Here is a 7472-nt window from a genome sequence, read left to right on the forward strand (position 1 = left end):
TTTATTATTTGCAGAATGTTTCTTATAGATGTGAGAGTTCTTTACAATCTTTAACCCCATGAAGTGAGAAGAGCTTGAGGTCTTTTTTTTTTTTACTTCATCTTGCCGTTTCTAGTTTGTGATTTCTCCTTCTCAAGTTATAAAACATTAATGATCATTACAAGCACTATTTCACAAACTACAAATTAAAGTTCTCTAGCACTTAAAAAGCTTAAGAGGCTACATTTCTGATTACATAGCAGCTATCTCAAACAGTTATTACATGAGAGGTTTCTAAGCAAAATCACAATGAAAGCAAGGTAAAAATTAACTGCATGATTCTAGCGTGGCCTGATAACATTTGCTATCATGCACTGACAGCCGTGGAAAACAGTCTTTACGTCTCCAAGGAAAACAAGACTTTAAGGTCTCCCAACATTGGATTAGATGCCCTTGTTTCTAAAATAATCTTTCAGAATCAATGAGTTATTAAAAGGGGGCACATACCACCCCCCACCCAGAAATTAGTAACATTGTTTTTGGCAAAATTCTACCAAATAATAAAAAAAAAACACTTTATTTTGCATTCTGCCTCCCTTCATGGAATTTGCAATCCAACTGGAAACATAGAAACAATATCTGAAATACCAAGCTATAGCGGGTTGCAATTTAGAGTTATGAAATTGGGTTCTTTTCTCCTCATACCTTCCCATTTTCTTTCTGACAATGCAAAAGGGAAATTGAGTCTTTATTTCTTAAGGTGAGGTCTATGGCAGGACAGAAAAACAAAGGTGGCTTCCAAATATTTCCATTTCTAGCTATTTACTCCAAAATCCTAAGACTTTGGGGAACTCAAAGAATGTTGGTTTCCACTAAAGGGAGTAGATTCAAGGAAAAGATTTTTCCACCGTATAAAATAATTGTCCTGGCCTTCTTTTTTTTTTGGTGGCGGAAGGGAAGGTGAGGTAGAGATAAAAACAAAAGAAAAGAAGGAAAATTAGAATGATAGATCACAATCATAGACAGCAAGAATGTCCAGAGGAAATGGTTAACAGGTACACATCAATAAAGACAACCAAGAGAGACTGTTGCTCTTGTTCAAGGACCAAGTTGCCCCACAGGACTACAGTGCACAAACTAACAACCCAAACTTCACATGATCAAGTTTGGCTCATGGAACAACCATTACCATTTCTGATATCATCTACAGGAGATTTCAATTTATCATCAGCTAACACCTTGCCCAATAGCCACCCAGAAGGAGAGCTGCCTGTGTTGCAAAACTGCATATGCCCCACCTGAATTTCTTCCTGATAACATGTCTCCTCTCAAAGCTTAAGGGTTCTTCACCTGAAACTAATACAACATTGTAAATCAACTATACGCCAATAAAATTTTTTTAAAAAGCTTAAGGATTCTTTTAAGCCCAAGAAGAAACAGGTGGTAAGCTATCTAGTAGGCAGGTAAGGTTGGAAAAACTGAATTGAACCAGCTTGAAACGGTGTTTAGACTCTCTAAGGGTATAGTCATTACATATCATACGAGGGAATTTGCACTTCTGGGGGAACTTGGCCACCAACCAGGAGGTAGAAAGTCACAGTTAAAAATCACTGCTGAACATATATATCTTCGTGGAACTTAAATATTGTGTTAGGAATTTTAAGGAAAATATTAAGAAATTTAATGGTAACTTGAAGCATAATTTTTACATATGAAAACAGAATAGACTCTTTTATGGAATAGAATATAAAATAAACTAAAATACTAAATATTATGGCCATTACGTTCAAACTCAAAAGATTCCCTCCAACTCTGCCCTAGGGCTTTAGCTCCCTCCGCTCTGAGAATAAGATACTTCAGTAGGAAATGTAATAAACACCACTACACAATAACATGTGCAATTCATTGTGAATCTTTCCGGTGCTCTAAATTTTCAGGGAAAAAAAAACTTTTTAAAAATGAGTTTGCATAGATAAACTATTATAAGCTAATTACTGAAAAAAATCTAACATTTACATAAACATAGGATATTTACATAAGTATGAAGAAGCACTGCACACTTTGAGGTGCAGAGTTACTTCCCTTACAGTCTTCATTTAGGTAAAAACATTTTGGGGTTGTTTTTTTCCCAACTCACCAGCTCTACGCAGCAGCATCCCACACCACGTGTGGCCTCACATGGCTTCTCCGCCTCCTTCACAGAAGAGGAGCTGGAGACGATTCCCGTCGCTTCCTCGTGGGCGCGAAGGGTGTGCCCACCACACGACGATGGTTGATGACGGTGTCCTTGCTGGGGTCAGGGTCGAGGCCGGGCTCGGCACCGCGGGCGGGAGGACGCTGGCGTGGCGGCCTCCCAGCACCCAGCCCGGACCAGAGACTCGTGCAGGGACCTGCAGCTCACCCTCGCAGTTGGCGCAGGCTTGCCTGGGCTCGTTCAGCCGCACCAGTTCGGTCCTCAGCTCGTAGAGCACACGCACCAGCTCCTCCGCGGGTGTCAGGCTCAGCTCCACACCCAGCACCTGTTCAGGGCCTCGATATTCTGGCCCGCACCCTGGCAGTTTCCTCTGCTGGCTCCGCGGGGTGAGGCCTGCAGGCTTGAAGTCTGGAAACTTGATGCCTGCAGGCTCAGGAACAGCTGGCTTCTCGGTCTCCTTTTCCTGGGGCGGCTGCTTCTCGGGGTCCTTGCTCCGCAGCCGGGTCTGCGGCTGCGGGTAGCTTCAGCGAGTCCTGGCTACGCTCCTCGCGCTCCTTCTGCCGGGACTAGATCTGGCGCAGCTTACGTAGCGGGTACTTCTCCGCCGCCACCTGCTCTGAGGCTTGTTACCGGCAACGCTTCAGCTGTTCCTTCCGCCGTTGCAGGTGCCCAGCATCAATCCCTGGTATCTTGAGGTCTGTGTTTGGCATGGCGTGCATGTTGGCCAGCTTGGCACAGATATGGTAATACCGCTCCTTCAAGTCCTCCACAGACCTCTTCTTAAACCGCTGGTGATCATCCCGATCGTGGCTAATGACAAACCGGAGGTCAAAGCGGCGGCTGAGGTCAAAGAAGTGGTCGTTTCTGCCTCTGTTCAAGAGTTGTCGTGAAGATAGAGCTAGTACCCCTGCTCTGAATACACTGGCACCTGCACAGTCTTATGGACCCTGGCGAAGGGGTAGTCCTTGCCCTCCTCAGCTGCCTGTCGCCAGTGGAAGAACGTGGCTCCATCCTTGCAGACTAGGTTGGTGAATGGCATCCGCTTACAGGACCACGCCTTCTTGGGGCCCAACTTGGCCTTAACTGTGCGGTGGCCTTGACCAGGGTCACTGGGTAACAGTGGAGGTGCATCCTTCTCGTCAGAGTAGCACAGTGCTTAGAATTCCTGGTGCATGTCCGTGGGAAGGTCAGTGTCTCTGAGGACTTCCTGGACTTTTTCTTGTGCGGGTTGGTATTGTCCTTCTTTCTGATGGTCCCGGAAGCCGCATGACCCTCTTATCCCCGAGTTCTAGCATGTCCTACCCATCTGTGCCCACAGACATTGCGCCTGAGAGATAGGGGAGTGCCCCGAGGTCAAGGATCAGTGTCTGGACTTCCGCACTGCGGCCCGGTGGCTCCATTATCCCCGCAAAACCACAGACCTTTTTTCTTTGCCGGGGGTGGGAGAGGTGGCTGGTACGCAGTAACTTGACTGAAAGAAAAGTGTGGTGAAATCTGTCAAAAGCTTAAGGAAGAGAACTTCGACACCTCCCCTCAAGCTCAGGACCAAGTGCAACGAGTGGATTCTTTCAGAATGTTGTCAGGCAGGGTGCGTCCATCTTCCTGCTGTTTCCCTGCAAAGATCTGCGTCTCTATCAGCCAGTGTCAGCTGGTGGGCAGCAACCAAACCAGTCGTTTGCACTGGGAAATATGAATATGAAGAATTATTAATTCATAAGAGGGAATTTACCAATAAGAATGGTAAAGAGAATCTAAAGAATACAGAAAAGACAGGTGTAAGTGGCAGTCACTACCTCTAGGACTAAAAGAGAGTATTCAAGGAACAGAAACTTGGAAGAAAGCCACGCAGACTGATGTTCAGAACCAGTTGCAGAAGGTGCGACTGTCTCCCACTGGAGGGCAGAGTATTTCACCGAGGTGTTGCACACCACGCCTGGCCGGCAGAAACTAACTGCACAAAGGGATTTGAGCAACACTACTAGGAAGCCACCAGCTGAAGAGGATGGGAGCAGGGCACTGAAACTTGCTGGGAGTGGCTACCTCTGAGATGAGAACAAATCTCACGAGAAAGCTGCATCTGGAGTTCTGGCAAAACGTGCTAAGAATCCACCCCACAGGGGACACACTATTGAGTGACCCACATGAGAATGGCAGCTCAGCTGCATATCACTATAGCAAAAGGGGAAAACCACTGGTTTCTGGAAGAGGGGGTCTTCTCCCTTGTGGTATCCTTCCAGAGCCTTCTACTATAATGTTTAACATTATGCCAAGTGTTAAAGGAGAACTGATTACAAGGTCCAGCTCCAATATTACGAAGCAGGACAAAGGAGGATGGTTTAGGGGCTGAGGTTGTAAGTTGAGAACAGACACACTGTACTTCCAAATAACTTCAACTATAATCCTTCAGCCATAAAGGAAGACCAGCATTCATTTCAAAATTCTGCATGTCCAGCTATCATCTATACATAAATATTTTGGAGTCTGAGTCTGTGTCGTGGTGACGGGGGTGGATTAGTATCAAGGAACGCTTCCTTCTGGCCACCTCATTTCTTAGATGAAGCTGCATATCAATAAATAACAGTAGGTAATATTAAATGTTAAAAATCAAGGTAAAATAATGATCGCAAACTCTTTTCACGTGATACTAGAACACTGTTTAACAAAGCCACTTGAGTCATCTGAATCTCTAATGGAAACATTCTATATCCTATTAATATTAGGCTAGATATTGAAAAAACAAACTGACGAGATGCCAATGATTACTGTCTCATGGAAATGATTTCTGTATGGTAAAGAAGATAAACCCAAATTTTATGGTTTTATTATCCTGTATAGGTCATTATACCAGTTCGATATCTAACTAAGCAAATATATATATATATATTTATATTTATAGGATCCTATATATATATAGGATTGTTTCATTTATTCACATTTAAGTTTTTATCGATAGATTACATCTGCCACATACCTTCTGTTTTCTGTCTTCCTCCTTTACAATGAGTATTTTTGCACTAAGTGAATATTTTTAATGTAACATTCTAATTTCTATGATATTTTTTCACTTTTGAAAACAGGATTTTCTTAGTTGTTGCTCTGGGGATTTTTATATATATCTTAGTCCAGAATCTACTCTAGATTTATACTGGTTTAATTCCATTGAGATAGAGAGGCACTAATTCTGAAGAGCTTGATTTTCTGTGGTATTATTGTTATTCAGACGCGTCTATATATCATACAAATCCAACAATAAATTGTTATAATTATTACTTTATATAATTTCATTTATTTTAAAGGAGCTGAGGAAAGAAAGGGGAGCAGGTATATATTTATAACACTTATATATGTATTTATATCTTCTTATGTACCATTTCTGGTTCTCTTCACTTGTGCCTGTGGATTTGAGTTACCATCTGGTATCATTTCCTTAGCCCAGTACAACTTTGCTCCCACTCACCTCCTTCGTGCTGGTGTTGGCGAATAACGTTTCTATATGTTATGGGCCAAACAATACAATTATATACAATTATATTGTTTTATACAATTTATTTTGTAATCAGTTAAGAGAAGAGGAAATAAGGGCTTTATCAATTTCATAGTTCTCCAAACTTCAAGAACCAAATCGTTTTTTGTGTAAACCTTGAACTTTGAGTCAGGAGTTGGGACTTCATACCTAGATCTTAATTAAGCAGGACTAACTTGAGAGATGAGGATTCAAAAGAAAATGTGCAAGTGTCTCCTCCAATTGCCCTCAAAGAATGAAGGAAATTACCATTTGAATGTTACGGAGTGCTCAGTTAATATTTACCTGTCTTTTAAAAAAGTCCTATATGCTGAAGGTCTGATGACTGATATATACTTAAAAGCCTAAATTGATGACTTAACAATGTTGAAAAAGAAGCATTAGGCCTTGATGCCACATAGCAGCATAAAACGATTTTAGACCCATTTCCCTGGCTGATTTAACAGCAAATGTATCTGACGGTGAAATAAATGACCTGTCAATGTATCATCCAGCCATGCATTTCTGTGATTTCAATAGTTACAAACATTATTACTCCATCTCCTCAGTTTTATTCTTTTTTTTTTTTTACTGACATGTAAAAATCAGATATTATGTGTGACAGAATAAAGCTTTTGTGGAAGGTAAAAAGAGGTTTTATCTGAAATAAGCACCACTTCTCATTTTACAACCATGATATCAAAAGAGACTTATAGGGCTTCCCTGGTGGCGCAGTGGTTGAGAGTCCGCAACGGGAGAGGCCACAACAGTGAGAGGCCCGCATACTGCAAAACAAAAAAAACAAAAAAAACAAAAAAAAAAAAAAAAAAAAGAGACTTATACTCTGACCTTGCATTTGAAAGAATGTTGCATGTAGTGCAATAAAAAAAATCATGGAAGGATTTAGCAGACTTGTAGGTTCAGGCACTAGAGTCCAAGGTAAAGATGCAAAGAAATATTTAAAAAAAAAAAAAAACCTGCTAAAGTAGAATGACTCCTTCCCTCTGGCAAAATCACTGCCTCCGAGAAATAAAATGTAACATCCCCATTCTTTCAAGTGAGACCCTCTGATTTTCTCTCACCATAGCCCTGGGGCCATACCAAAGCCATCCTACTCTTATTACGGTAGCGGTAGCGAGGTTACAATGAACCTACACAAGGAGCTGAAATATAAATGGGAATGCCTCTAAATTAGAAAAGAGTGGTGAGGGAGACTACAAAAGAAAACCTAAAAAGCCAAAGAAGTAGTATAATCTAGAAAGACCAAAAAGAGAAACATAAATTTAATATATCAGAAAAAACAAAATGAGTTTCCTTCATTTTTGACGCTTTCTAACCAAAAGCTGGAAGGAATCTGAGAGCTCATCTAATCCAGCTTCTTAGTCTTCCAGATAAAAAAAATTGTAGCCTAGAAAGGTACTTCCCCAGATACATTCTTTGAGATTCTTCTGAACTTACAGTTTTAGGAAGAGTAATAACTTAAAAAAAAAATTAAAGGGTGAACACAAAAATTTTAAAGTATACTTAAAGCTAAATTTAAATACGTATTACTTTGTAGATATATCCCAAATACTAAAAGAAAAAATGAAGTGCCATTTTTTAGATGTTTATGGTGACTATAAACACAGATTTCTATAGATTAGAAAAGACATTACTTTGGGAAATGATTAATTGATAAATGTAAAAATATTGCATTTTATCAATATTTTTGATATGGCATGCATTGGTAGTACAAGAAAATATCCACTAAAGAAGCTGGATTCGTTTTTAATAACTTTTTAAAAAATTGACAATGAT

At 40.7% G+C, this 7472-nt stretch overlaps 1 pseudogene; it reads right to left on the reverse strand.

Moving 5' to 3' along the window:
- LOC116746695 overlaps positions 1-3495 on the reverse strand; it is a 147175-nt pseudogene extending 143680 nt beyond the window's left edge.
- Positions 3496-7472: the final 3977 nt, after the last annotated feature.

Source organism: Phocoena sinus, chromosome 21 (assembly GCF_008692025.1).
Source record: "Phocoena sinus isolate mPhoSin1 chromosome 21, mPhoSin1.pri, whole genome shotgun sequence".
Classification (NCBI taxonomy): domain Eukaryota; kingdom Metazoa; phylum Chordata; class Mammalia; order Artiodactyla; family Phocoenidae; genus Phocoena; species Phocoena sinus.